Source organism: Monodelphis domestica, chromosome 3 (assembly GCF_027887165.1).
Source record: "Monodelphis domestica isolate mMonDom1 chromosome 3, mMonDom1.pri, whole genome shotgun sequence".
Lineage (NCBI taxonomy): Eukaryota > Metazoa > Chordata > Mammalia > Didelphimorphia > Didelphidae > Monodelphis > Monodelphis domestica.
The window spans coordinates 281,611,185-281,626,282 of record NC_077229.1 but is presented as its reverse complement, the minus strand read 5'-3'; the positions used below and the strand labels follow the sequence as shown (position 1 = coordinate 281,626,282).

The window sequence follows — 15,098 nt, the reverse complement described above, 5'->3', positions numbered from 1 at the left end:
ATTTAGTCTTCATCTGAGGATTTTTAATTTGTTCACTTTCTAGTTTTTTTAATTTGCATACCCAATTCATTGACCTCTGCCCTTCTTAATTTGTTTATATATGGACTCAAGGATATAAATTTCTCCCTGAGTACTGCTTTGGCTGCATCCCATAGGTTTTGAAAGGATGTCTCATCATCGTCATTTTCTTCAATGAAGTTATTAATTGTTTCTATAATTTGTTCTTTAACTAGCCAGTTTTGGAGAATCATATTGTTTAACTTCCAATTAATTTTTGATTTATCTCTCCATGTTCCCTTACTAATTATTATTTTCATTTCATTGTGATCTGAGAAGGTTGCATTTATTATTTCTGCCCTTTTGTACTTGCTTGCAATGTTTTTGTGCCCTAATACATGGTCAATTTTTGTGAATATACTATGTGATTCTGAAAAGAAGGTGTATTCCTTTTTGTCCCTATTTATTTTTCTCCACATGTATACTAACTCTAATTTTTCTAAGATTTCATTCACTTCTCTCACTACTTTTTTATTTATTTTTTGGTTTGATTTATCTAGTTCAGATAGAGGAAGGTTCAGATCTCCCACTAGTATAGTTTTTCTATCTATTTCATCCTTTAGATCCTCTAGTTTCTCCTTTAGAAATTTGGATGCTATGCCATTTGGTGCATACTTATTGAGTACAGATATTTACTCATTGTCTATACTGCCTTTTATCAGGATGTAATTACCTACCCTAACTCTTTTAACTAGATTTATTTTTACTTTGGCTTTGTCAGATATCATGATTGCGAATCCTGCCTTCTTTTTATCAGTTGATGCCCAATAGATTTGGCTCCATCCTCTTACTTTCACCCTATGCGTAGCTACCTTCCTCATGCGTGTTTTGCAAGAAACAGACAGAATATGGTAGGGTTTTGGATTCTAATCCATTCTGCTATTCGCTTGCGTTTTATGGGTGAGTTCATTTCATTCACATTCAGAGTTATGATTACTAGCTGTGTATTTCCCAGCATTTTGATTTCTACTCCTGGTCCTGCATTTTCTTCTTTCACTATTTCCTTCTACACCAATGTTTGTTTATAATCAGTCCCCCTGGTTCCCACCCTTATTTTACTTCCCTTTCTACCCCCCCTCCCTTCTTATTCCCCTCTTATTTTCCCCTGTAGTCTTTTTAAAATTGCCCCCAACCCTCTCCCTCCCTTGCACTGCTTCCCTCCCCACCAGTCTGTTTTTTACCCTTCTACACCCCTATAGGGCACAAATCTATTCTCTACCCCAATGGATTGTATTTTTCTTCCCTCCTTGGGTCAGTTTCAAAGCACATAAGAGTTGAGTATTTCCTATCTCCAACCTCTTTACCCTTCCAGTGTATCGATGGTCTCCCTCCTCCTGCCATGAGCTTTTTGTGGCATATAAATTTACCCCCATTTGTTTCTTTTCCAATTTCTTTTAGTATTAACCTCTTTTTTTAGATCTGGTTGTATACACACACACACACACACACATGTATATGTCTGTATACCTATGTATGTCTTCTCATTTCATACTATATAGTTTGCCACTGTTCCCTCTAAGTGTAATTCTTCTAGCTGCCCAGGTAATAGCAACAATTTTTAAGAGTTACCAATGACCTCTTTTCTTATAGGAATACATATCATTTTAACTTATTGAGTCTCTTAAAACTTTGTTTTGTTGCTGTTTTGTTTTGTTTTTCTTTTTCCCCTCTTTTTTAATTACCTTTTGATGATTCTCTTGAGTTCTGTGCTTGGACATCAAATTTTCTCTTCAGGTCTGGTCTTTTCTTTATGAATGCTTGGAATTCTTCTATTGTGTTGAATGACCATACTTTCCCCTGTAAGAATATAGTCAGTTTTGATGAATATTGGATTCTTGGTTGTAGACCTAGTTCCCTTGTTTTCCAGAATATTGTATTCCATGCCTTTCGGTCCTTCAGTGTGGATGCAGCCAGATCCTGCATTATCCTCACTGTGTTTCTGTGGTATCTGAATGGCTTCTTCTTGGCGGATTGTAATATCTTTTCTTTGGTCTGATAGGTTTTGAATTTGGCTATAACATTCCTGGGTGTTGTCAGTTGGGGATTAAATACAGGAGGTGATCTGTGGATTCTTTCAATCTCCACTTTCCCCCTCTTGTTCTAGGATATTGGGACAGTTTTCCTAAATAATTTCCTGTAGTATTATGTCCAGGCTTTTTCTTTTGTCATGGTCTTCTGGTAGAACAATGATTCTTCAATTGTCTCTTCTCGAACGATTTTTTAAATCCTCTGTTTTGTGAATGATATGCTTCATATTTTCCTCAATTTTTTCATTCTTTTTGTTTTGTTTTATATATTTTTGTGTCCTGCTGCCTTGTGAGGTCACTTAATTCCAGGTGTATTCTGGTTCTTAAAGACTGGATTTCATCCCTGGCTTTTTGGTCATCCTTTTCCTTCTGCTCTGATTTTCTTTGAAGATCATCTTTCATCCTCTTTACCTCGTCTTTCATCTCCTTTGCCTCATCTTTCATCTCCTTTGCCTCATTTTCCAGCTGTTTGATTTTAGCTTTCAAGACACTATTTTCTCGTTTTTGTTCAAGTGCCTCTGTTTCCAGATGGCTTATCTTAATTTTTTAAGTTCTTTTCCCAATTGTCTTCAGCCTCTCTTAATTGTGTTTTGAGTTCTTCCACAGCCTGTATCCAATTCGCTGGGATTTCTAATTTAGCATTTGATGATCTCTCCCCCTCTGTTCCATTTGCTGAGTAGAAGCTGTCTATTGTAGTTTCTTTCTTCTGTTTCTGTTGTTTGCTCAAATTCACCCCTTTTTTACTCCCCATATTTGTCTGTGCTCTTGCTCCTCTCATTTTTTTTGGTTTGGGGGGGGCTTCTATCAATCTCTTCTCTTGGAGATTTAATAGGAGATCTCTCGGTGTAGTCTCTGGTGGAGGTTTTCTGGGGTTTGAGCTTCCCTGTCCTCTTTAGGCTTTTGTTTGGATTAAAGTCCAACAAAGAGGATGGGTGTGGAGCCTGGATTTCCCTGAGTTCTGGAGACTTTTGATGGGATTAAGTTCAGTTTAGTTGGGCTGGGTGTGCTCTGAGTCCAAAACTTCCTGGAAGGCTGGAGCAAATATGGAGAATCTCCACAGCTCTGGCCAGGCTGCCAGGTCTGTGCTCCCTCTCTAGCTGCTTCCCCATTGTCTGTGTTGAACGCTCTGAAATTTGCATAGCCCTGCTCACAAGGTACGCCCTCCAGACCAGCACCTTTGCCTTCCTAGAAGTTTCTGCTGCCACTAGAATCTCAGCACTCTGGGGGGGGGGAGGGATAGGTCCTGGGACCATCTCTCTGTCTTCCCATTAAACCTGAGTGTTCTCAGATTCTGGCTTTTCTGGGGGGAGGGAGGGGTTCCTTTTGAATTAAGTCCAGCAGGAGGATTCCTTGGCTCTGTCTTGTTGTTAGGTTTTTTTTTAGTCCCCTGGGAGCATTCAGTTTGTGATCAATTAGGAAGGGTATTCAGAGGTCTGAACTTCTGCTCCTTCTAGGCCACCATCTTCTACACATCCTCGTCTGATCGTACATTTTCTGAAATATATCTGTTATGTCACTTTTTGCTTGCAAGTAATTGTTGTCTGCTACAACCTACATACTCTTACAATCTATTTTTTCCACTGACCTTTGGGTCACCTGCAATTTTGATTTTCTGAGTGTATAGTATCCTAGGATTTTCAGCTATCTAGCACCACTAGGACAATGTTAGTATTAAAATGTGGACTTTCGTGGCAATGATCAATTCAATATTAAGGAGGGTTATCAAGTGCCCGAAAAGCAATTCAGTTCTCTCTACTTTTTCCCACCCTGGGATAGGAAGTAACTTTATTATTATAGAGTTCCCAATCAACAATAGATATTTATTAAATCCCATTGAGGATATCCCCCCTACCAATACAAAAAAAGTATGTGTTTTTTGTAATTTATGTTAAAAGGCAAGCCTGCTCCTAGTTGCCATGGGAACAGAAAGGCCAAGTGGCTTATCTGAGGTCATAAGACCAGTATGTAATGTATCCAAGGAGAGAGGTAAACCCAAGTCTTCTGGACAACAAGGCTTGCTATCTCTCTCTCTCTCTCTCTCTCTCTCTCTCTCTCTCTCTCTCTCTCTCTCTCTCTCTCTCTCTCCATGAGGTCACACTTCTCAGTGTATTTCTCAATTCCACTCAGAGGATTATTGAATTTTTTTCCATCTATGGTGCCTGCCCGAGATATATGCACTAATACAAGGTTTGCCAGGCCAATTACTGTTATTAAAAAAAAAAAAAAAGCTCTGGAATCAGAAGAGCTGGATTCAAATTTCAAATTTTCTGCTTTCTTAGCTTGTGATGTTGGATAATTTAATTACCCTCACTGGTCCTAGTTTCTGTAAGAATTTAAAATTTAATTTTATGCTAAATATGAGCATTCTAAAGTAATATTGTGGTCACCAAATTAAAAATATTATAGCTCAAATCAAAATGACTTTTAGTAACTTTATTTACCAAGAGGTAGAAACAGTGAAAGTGAAGAAATATAAGAAGAGAGTAGAGAAAATGTCTAGCCTATGTCATTGAATGTTGCTCGGATGACCGGCTCAGCCCTTGCAAGGCTCAGTAACCTTCAGCCAGAGGACCTGGTGGTGTCTTCAGCAAGGGTTCCACCAACAGTTTCCTCCAGGAAAGGAAGGGCCCTCTGGAAACAATCTCTCCAGAAGCCACGAAAGGAAGACCAGCTACTCACCCAGCGAGTAGACTCAGGATTAAGGGAAAGAGTCTCCTCCTTCAGTCCGGTCTCTGAAGCATTTCTCCTAAGAAGCAATCTCAAGAAGCCCCTTGGACAGGAAGTTTAGGACTTTTTATAGTCCTTTTTCCACATCACTTCCTGTCCCTTCCTCCACTTTACTGGAACTAATTGCAGTCTTTAGATTTGTCTAGCACTGCCCAGGGGCAGGGCAGTGGCCTCTGGAGTTGTCACCCTCTTTAGCAAGTGACTTGCAAACTCACTTAGTGTTAAGTAGGGGTGCTTAAGTTTTTGATTGATTAATTTAAAAGTTGCTGGTTGATAGACTAAGAAAGTTTGATTCACTCTTTACATTTCCTTCTGTATAAAATTAAAGAACTGGACCTAATGGCCTCTCAGGTTTTTGTCTATTCAAAATCTTATATTTTAGGATTTTAAAAAATCTCAGTGAGAAATCATTGTGTTGTTCTAAGGTTTAATGTAATCACCATAATGCCATCTTTTAAAAAAGGACATTTCAAGAAGTTTATCACCAAGGAAATCCTTCTTCATCCAAACTCTATGATGGGACAATGACAAAAACCTCTAATAATATTAAACAACATTTATATAGCACTTACTTGGAGCCAGGCATTGTGCTAAGCATGTTATAATAATCATCTCACCTCATTCTCACAACTCATGGAGGTAGGTGCTATTATTATCCTCATTTTATATAGAAGGAAAATGAGGCAGGCAGAAGTTAAATGACTTGCCCCAGGTCACACTGTCTGGGGCCAGATTGAAACTTGGATCTTCATGACTTCAGACTGAGCACTCAATCTATTATACCATCCAGCTGCTTAAGTTATTAAATATGCCTTTAGAAAGTCTTAGTTTCTCTGCTTTATCCTGCACTAACATGGATAACTAAAATAGGATTTGTCGCTTTAAATTATAATAAATATTAAAACATATGGAATGATTTAAGGTTTACAAAACACTTTACATATATTTGCCCATTTAAGCCTCAAATCAACCGGCCAAGATAAATACTATCTGTAACTCCACTCATAATCTAAGCCTAGAAAGCGTCCTGAAGACAATCTATGATGCTGTGTTGCTTCTGTGAAGAGAAACATAGTTCCTGATCTGATTGACTGAGAGATCTCAGTATATCATGTTCAGAAGGATAGCTGAAGGAGGGAGAACTGGAATTTGAAAGAGACAGGAGATTGGATAATGGATAGAAAATGAACCTTTGAATGATAAAGGGACAACATCCCTGGAGCCACAGATGTGGGCAAATGCCAGACCCAACATGTACCTTAATTTCCACTTCCCCCCATAACTTCTATAACTCTAGATTGCTAAGAACAATTAACTCCCAGTGAGATCATCCTCTTCTTAATGAAGTTGAAGTTGTTTGCTTGCTCCAAAATCAGAGCTTCTTTATTCTGTTATGGTCTTTGTCTACTTTAACATATGCAACTCTGTAATGTCTGTTTTCTGCTTAACTTGATAAAGACGTTTACAAGCTATCTCTGTCATTTGTGTACCAAATGTTGAGGAAGGGGGGCAGAGCTAAGCCATAAAACTGCAGAGAGTAAGCTGTTATCCTTTCTTATCAGGAAAAGTGGTTTTTATTCTGAACCCCAAAAAGAGAGCATCTTATCCCTAGACTACAGATATTTGTGGTGTGCTAAAAAGCAATAAGTCTAACCCCTCTTTGAGATGCTCAAGTAAGGAAACAAAGACAGTCAGACTAATCACACATTTGAAGACAAGGTGGGCCAAATTCCAAATCAGGTAACTAACTGTACCACACATGACAGTGACATGTATATTTATGCCCATTATATGACTGTCTACCTACATTACATATAAAATTCTTATCCTGTTTCACAGTTGAGAAAACTGATAGTCAGAGACATTGTGATTTGTCATAGAAAAAGTTATCTCTTTGGTTATATCTATCAAGAAATTATACATATAATATATGAATAAGATGCATCTTAGAGAATAGTCTTTTTTCTCTACAAATTCAAATAATTACTTTTTAAAAATCAACTAAGCTAATAGAGTCATGAACTTTTTGCTCATCTGAGCCAACCCATTAGCATGGCTGGAATGCTCCAAACAGAAACTTTGATTGGTTCCTGAGATGTTACAGACCAGTGCACAGGGAAAGGAAGTGATATGGAAAAAGAAGACTATAAAAAAATGAGACCATAGAGATTAGGTTCTTCTCTGAAGGTCTTTGGCTGTGGGTCTTTCTGTGATTCGGCATTGGTAGCTTGGGTGGAAGACATTCTCATGGGCTGATAAGATTAGGGTAGTAGGATAGGAAATATTCTCAGCCTGCCTGGGGAGGTCTGTTCCAAGTCCTGTTAACCACTTCAACATCTATCAAAATTGGAGAAAAGGACTCTTGGATTCATTGCTTACAAGTAAAACAGGTATCTTCTATTGACACTGATTACCTGTATCTTGTAATTCAATTGCATTTTTAATTTTTACTCTTCCTATGATTGGACTTGGAGATAATACCATCATAAAAGTCCAAAGACAAGTTGGACACAGTTTTGGCTGACACATTGTCATGGAATGTGAACTATGACTTTTTTATTTTTTAAATGTTATTATTGTTTTTCTTTTTATTTGCAATAGAATAAGTTTACAGTATCCATTAGTCCTAATATCTATGCATATCCAAAAACTTGAGACTATAGAAACATGCCATTAATTGTTAAATATCATGGAACTGTTACTAATAATTGTGTCTGATTTCAGAAGAAGGGATCACAAAAGAACCATTGTATAGTTTCAAGAAGCACAAGGTCAAAGAGACCAACCAATCCTGGTGGGACTGATGAGAATCTATACCAAGACAGAGGATTTGTTTTGAGTATGAGGATGTGACTGTGAAAATGTGAGTTTCAAGACTGTGAATTACCAAAACTGTAAAGATAATTTTTAGTGTCTTGAATTTTATAAAAAATGAGTGGTCACCATGGGAAAAATTCCCAAATATGAAAATACCCAAGTCAGCTGGGTTTTTAGGGAGATTTTTAATTAATACAAATGAAGGAATTAAGGGAAGGGAGAGAGACAGAGTAAGAGGAAATAGTAGGAAAGGCCTAAATTTGGCCTAGGCCTGAGCTTTAAGAGTGACTAGTCAGTCTTTTATCCACTCAACATAGATTTGTCCCAAGCAAAACTTCAGCTAAGTTCAGGGAGCCAGCTCCTCCACACTAACTCCCCTTTAAGCTGATGATTCTTAAATCTACTTATCTTCATCTAACCTCTCTGTTGACTTCCAGTCTCAAATCACCAACAGCCTGTTAGACCACTCTGAATGGATGTCCTATAGATATCTTAAACTAAACATTTCCAAAATACAACTAATTTTATTTTCCCCTGAACCTCCCCCTTTCCAAACTTTTCTGTAAATGTCGAAAGCACTGCCATATTCCTAGTCCCTCCAGCTCACAACTTAAGTATCACCTTTGACTCCTTACTATTTCTCATCTCCCAAATCCAATCTGTTACCAAAGCCTATCAATTTCTCATAACATATCTCAAATAACCTCCCTTTTCTCCTCCAATATTGGAACCAGCCTGGGGTGTAGATAGAAAACAACTCCCTAAGTTTGTCCTACCCTGCATCCCATTTTACGTATGTACTTTGCATGCCAGAGGACAGAAATAAAAAGGTGTGGAGTCTGAGGGGAGCTCTCTCTCTCTCTCTCTCTCTCTCTCTCTCTCTCTCTCTCTCTTTCTCTCTCTCTCTCTCTCTCTTTTTCTCTTTCGGTTGGCACAGTGATGGGAGATGGTCTTCAGTGGTAGTTCTGGTGTCTGCTTTGAGCTGGAGGGTTTTTTTTGCAGACTTTGGCAGGCTTCCTGATTCATCTTAGATATTTAGGTGGGTGAAATTTTCTGTCCCTTCCTACATTTCACTTTTTCTATATCTCCATTTTTATTAAAACTAAATTGTTAAGAGCTACTAAAAGACTACTGACTTGAGAGCAGATTTTACAGACTGAGACCACAATCTTTTTTAATTTTTATTACATTTAATAATTTTACTTTCATTTATTACACTAGTGCAGTATCATATCACATCTCCTCATGCCTAAAGTGTTACAGTAGCCTGATGGTTAAGTCTCTCCCCACTCTGGTCCAACCTCCACTCAGGAGTCAAAGTGATTTTTCTAAAGTGCATGTCTGTCCATGTCACACATACAGCCTTATTCAATAAACTCCAGCACCTCCCCTATCACCTCCAGGCTCAAATATAAAATCCATTGTTTGATAATCAAAGCCCTTCATAATCTAGTCACCCCCCAACACACACACATCCCTACGTAGGCTTTTTATGCCTTACAAGACTACTGTTCAATCTAATGACATCTTCCAACTCTATACATTTCACTAGCTGTTCTCTATTCCTGGAATACGTTCTGCCTTCATCTCTGCCTTCCAGTTTTCCTGAATTCCTTCCAAGTTCCACCTAAAATCTCACCATTTATAGGAAGCCTTTCCCCATCCCTTTTCATTCTAGTGACTTCCTTATGTTGATTATTTTCTATTTATCCCATATAGTGCTTGTTTGCACAGTCATTTTCATGTTGTCTTCCCCATTAGATTGTGTGCCTTGTAAGAACAGAAAATTATCTTTTTCTTTCTATTCCTAGTGATTAGTACAGTGCCTGGCACATAGTAGGCACTTAATGTTTGTTGGCTGCCTGACTTTTTGCCACATATACATGACTCCATCTCATACCTCCAGATCTTTATACTATCTACTCTCCAAATCTGGAACTCACTCCCACTTCATCTCCATCTCTCAGAATCCCTAATAAATTTCAAGGTTCAACTCAGGTGCCACCTTTCTCATAAGGATTTTCCTGATTCCCCCTCCCTCAGCTCTGGTACTTCCTACATATATATACCCACAAAATAAAAATATATATGTAACATAAATATATGTTTAAATATATTTACATATGTATAGATATTTACACACACACAAAAAAATAATTGTCTCCCAAGATTAGACTTCAAGTTTCTTAAAGAATAGAATTTTTTCCTATTGTCTTTGTGATGTCAGTGCCTAGTACAGCCTTAGCAGCGAGGTGGTACAGTGGATAGGTGTCTAGCCTGGAGCCTGGAAGACCTAAGTGCAAATCCAGCCTCATAAACTTACTAACTGTATGACTCTGGATAAGTCACTTAACCCTGTTTGCCTCAGTTCCTCATCTGTAAAATGAACTGGAAAAGGAAATGGCAAACCATTTCAGTATCTGAAAAGAAAACCTCAAATGAGGTCACAAAAAGTTGGAATGACTGAAAAATGATGGAAAAGCATAGTCTTACTAAATACTTTATAAATGTTTATTGACTGGCTAATTGAATAATAGTTATATATTGTAGTCACTATATTTCTAGCATGTCAGTTGTACAGCTTTGAAGATGTGGTTGCTACAGAGAACTATCTACAAAGGTTTGCCTGTTCCTCTCTGAATATTCATTAAAAATTCACTTTTGACATGCATAGACTATTATCATGAGCATTTCATAGAAATGAGAAAAACATATTACTTACTGATTTCTTCTCATTCACCTTTAATGGTAATAATATCATTATAGTATATTCTGTTCTTTTGGAATTTTTCCCTTTTTAGATGTTTTTTAAATTGATCTGTGTATGCCTTTAAAATCATGTCGCCTTCAGCAGATATTTCTTCTTTAATATATTTGGTTATGTCCAGCTGCTCTTTCCAACTTTCATTTTCTTGAGTGTCATTTCCCATTTCCCTATATACATATTGACTTATGAAATGTTAGAGACCAAATATAGGGGTACCATTGTCAGTGGTGGTGACTGTGATTGCTGAGCCACAGGCATTGATTTTTGAATGATGACAGAAAATAAAGGAGATGCTGCAGGACTAGAGGAAGATAAATGTGATTCTGATTTTTCAAAAAGACAAAAGAATGGAGTTGTTGAACTATAGACCAATGAGTTGAACTTCAATTCCTGGAAAAAAAATTCAGTTTCCTGAAGTTGGTCAATAACAACCAAAAAAAGGAAATAGGACATAATAGTCATAAAGATTCAATATGGGTTGGTTAAGAACATGTTTACCTAGACTATCTGTATGTGTCAGAGAGAGAGAGACAGACAGACAGACAGAGACTGAGACAGAGACAGAGACAGAGATGGAGATAGACAGAGACAGAGGCAGAGACAGAGACATCAGATAGACAATTGGAAAGACTAAGGTTATTGTACCAAAAGATTGGGGAAATACTTTAAATGCCAGATTTTAGCAGAGCATTTGACAAAGACTATTATGCTTTTCATTGGATAAAATGAAAACAAGTAGGTGATTTGGAACTAACTGAATGGCTAGTTCCAAATAGGAGTCAATTTGAAGAAGATCTTTAGGGGAGTACCCCAGGGTTCTGTGTTTAGCCCATTGCTATTTAATTTTTTTATCTGTGACTTCAGTAAAGGTATAGATTGTAAGCTTACCAAATTGGTACATGATACCAAGCTAACATTGGATGACAGTCAGGCTACCTCCAAGATTTAAAAAAAACTAGAATGCTGAGCTGAATTTATTCAACTCAATCAGAACAAATGTGAAGTTTTGGGGGTTTTTTTAAAAGAAAAAAACTTCACAAGTACAAGATTCAAGAGGTCTGGCTAGCAGTTTGTCTGGGAAAAAAATCTATATATCTTCAGGAAGTACAAATTCAATATGACTCAATAGTGTGACAGGGAAGCCAAAAATAATAATGCAAACTTGGGCTACACTGGGACAACCATGGAATCAGGCAGAAAGGAGGTGGCTATTGTCCTGTCCTCCATCCTGGTCAGACCACACAACTGTCAAGGATGTTGCAGTAAAGATTCCTGTCTAGATACAAATTGGACTAGATGACTTCTGGCTTCCCTTCTAACTCTGAAATTCTGTGATTCTGATTTGCCAGGGCTCTTGGAACTCAAATTTCACCACAGTCTTTGTCACTGGGACAAGATTTGATGGATCAACCTTGGCCTCATTTAGCTATGGAGATGATTCCCCAGGATGCATTCATGCCCGTTTTCTTCCGAGCGCTATCTTTTCCATCACCACAGCTTGACACAATGATCACAGGCATATATCCCCCTATATCCCAGCATGACTTCACTGTGACACAGCTTTTCCAGTCAAAAGAAGGATCTGTCCTTTGAAGCCAAAACTTGCATAAAATACATATGTTTTTCCATTAACCACCAAAGCAGCTTTTCTTATTAACAACTATAACAGGTTTTCAGCTCCCATACCAACATGTTTTTGATTTCTTAAAGGTTCCAAGCACCCTTCCTATATAGTCTGAAATACTTTTAAATTGAATATAATAGTTTTAAAAACAGATGGCGAACAGTTTCTCCAAGTTACAGAACTGTATATGAGGCACATAGCACAGCTCCCTAGTGAATGAATGAATGAATGAATGAATTTTGTAAAGTATTTATTTAATACTTATTATCTAATAAGCACTGAAAGATACAAATACAAGAGTGAGTCAGTCCTTGTCCTTCAGGGATTTACATTCTAATTGAGGAGATCACACATTTATAGGAGAGAAGAGGCCACTAGAGAAGTGTTTTGATTTGGAAAGGTTCAGGGAAGGTGAATGAATCATGAAACAATAGAGGAGAACACTTCTCAAAGCATCTAGGTGGCTCAGTGAATAAATTACCAAGACTAGAGTTGGGAGGATCAGGATTCAAATCTAATCTCAGGCATTTTCTAGTTGCCCAATTTTAGGCAAATCACTTAATCCCATTTGCCTAGTCCTTGCCCTTCAATCTTAGAGTTATAACTAAAACAGAAAGTGGGGGGTGTCTGGGTATCTCAGTGAATTGAGAACCAGCCTAGAGCTGGGAGGTCCTAGGTTCAAATCTGGCCTCAGACACTTCCCAGCTGTGTGACCCTGGGCAAGTCACTTGACCCCTATTGCCTAGCCCTTACCACTCTTCTGCCTTGGAACCAAAACACAGTATTGGGGTAAGGGTTTAAAAAAAAAAAAGGTTGGGTTTTTTTTAAGATTTTCTTTATTCTTTTTTTTTTTTTAAGAAAGATGGAGATTTCTCAGGGTCCCTGACTGTTCTAATCAAAAGAACAAAAGAGGTTAAACCAGGCAGAATTGAACAAATCATGCAAGAATTAATTATGGGATTTGCATGTGGTCATTACATTGTATTAAAGACCCAGAAAATCTAAAGCCCCGACAAGCAAACCCAGTGCTCCTGGGACTCAAGACTCAAGATGACTGTCTTCATCATTTGGGGGTTTTATTTCATTTGCTTTTCTTTTTAAAAAAGAGCATGGCTGATTCCTTTGGAAACTAGATTGCTACCAATAATGAAACTACCAGAGATGAGGCAGTTGTTTTTTTTTTATTTTTCAAATGACAACACCACTCGACTACCATGTACTATTTAAGAAAATGCCTGACCTTTGACCAATGCATTTATTTTGCTTAAATCCAAGCAGCAAGACAGAAAGAGCCTATCTTAAGGAGCAAACACCCTTCCCAAGGCTGTTCTGACATCATTCCTGACATTATCAAAGACATTGTGGGCAAACACACACTACACAGACCATGGCAATGTTGGCTTCTGTGCTATAGGAAACAGGACCCAGAGATCGATATTCAACAAATAGAAAAGGGCTTTTGAAAAGGTAAGGAAAGAGAATTTGTTTAAGCTCCAGAGAGAGAAGGACAAACATTGAAGCATAATATACAAAGATTAAAAGCTACATCAGACCACAATAACATCCCAGATAACCTGGAAATGCAAAAGCAACAAAGTCTTGCTCTTCTTAGAAGTTACAATGAGAAACTCGCAAGAGCCTCTCTACCCTCAAATTATGATAGTAAATCCTTAAAAACTGCCTGCCATAAGTTTTTGCAATATAAATACTTCTCCATTTCATACCAGCCCCACTGGTTTTGTACTTCTCTGTCTCCATCATGCCTTTCTTCCCCAGGAAACTCATCATTCGGAAATCTCATTATCCTGCAAGATTGAATCTGTCTGGTACTCACATCACATCAGTGCCTCTAACTGTGGGCAATGCTATGGGATCCAGGGCTTCTGTTTAAGAGACCTCTTCTTTCCACTTCCTTGGTTTATCTTCTCCCATTAGATTATAATCTCTTTAGGAGGATTTTTTTTTAACTTTTGTTTGTATCCCCAGTGCTTAGAACCCTGCTTGGAACATAATGGGCTCTTAATAAATGTTTATTGAATGACACCAAAAATATAAAGATCAACTAATTATGCTTTCAAATAATATGGCATTTTAAAAAATATTCAAAACCCTAATTTTCTGGCTTAATATTTATTCTAAAACAGAAGAGTGGCAAAGGCTAGCCAATTGGGGTTAGATGACTTGGCCAGAATCACACAACTAGGAAATACCTGAGGCCACATTTGAATCCAAGTCCTTTAAACTTCAGGCTTGGCATTCTATCACAGTGAATACTTAGTTGCCTCTCAAATAATACAACTTCTAATAATAATGGCTAAAACTCCCCAAAAGATTATACTGATGATACACTTAAAAATATACCTATGTGCATAAAAAGAGATGAATGCATATTATAGATCTGTTTACCAGCTCATCACTAAAATAATCCTCCAGTAATTCTGAGTACCTGAAGACTACAGCTCAGGCTAGATTCTATAAAGCTGGAAAAAAATGTGAAGTATGAGTCAATAAGTTTATTTTTTTCCTCCTTTTTTTTTGTTTTCATTCCTCCTTACAAAGATCCATAATCTACCCTCCCTCCAAATTCTTCTATGTCTATTGAGGACATCCAAGTTCACACTCGTGGGGTCATGTTTGATTCCCTCTACTCATTCATCTGCTGTATTCAATTAATTGCCAGGTCATATCTATTAAATAACATTTTTCATATTCATTTCTATATCTTAACTCACATAACCCCTTCCTTAATCTTAGGTAAGGGAACTTCACCTCTTAACTGATTTATTAAGTAGTTTTCCTTTTTCAAATGTCTAGTCAATCCTTCAACTAGCTGCCAAACTCATACTTCTAAAGGCACAAATTCTACCATGTCACACACACCTTACTCAAAAGCACCTAGCTATATTTACTAGGTAGCCCGGGAAATAGAATGCTGCCCTGGATTTGGGAAGACATGAGTACAAATCCATTCTCAGAGACTTCCTTGTGATTCTGGACAAGTCACTTGACCGCTATCTGCCTCAGTTTCTTTATTTGTAAAATGGTGATAATAATAGCATAATAGATAATAATAGTACCT

General features: G+C 37.6%; 1 long non-coding RNA gene across 1 annotated transcript; it reads left to right on the top strand.

The window, feature by feature from the left end:
- The first annotated feature begins 4,113 nt into the window (after positions 1 to 4,113).
- Positions 4,114 to 12,077, top strand: LOC107651798 (uncharacterized). The gene is made up of 3 exons (XR_001628843.2): positions 4,114 to 4,271; positions 7,536 to 7,674; positions 11,745 to 12,077. It is a non-coding gene; the product is annotated as an uncharacterized LOC107651798 (long non-coding RNA).
- Positions 12,078 to 15,098: the final 3,021 nt, after the last annotated feature.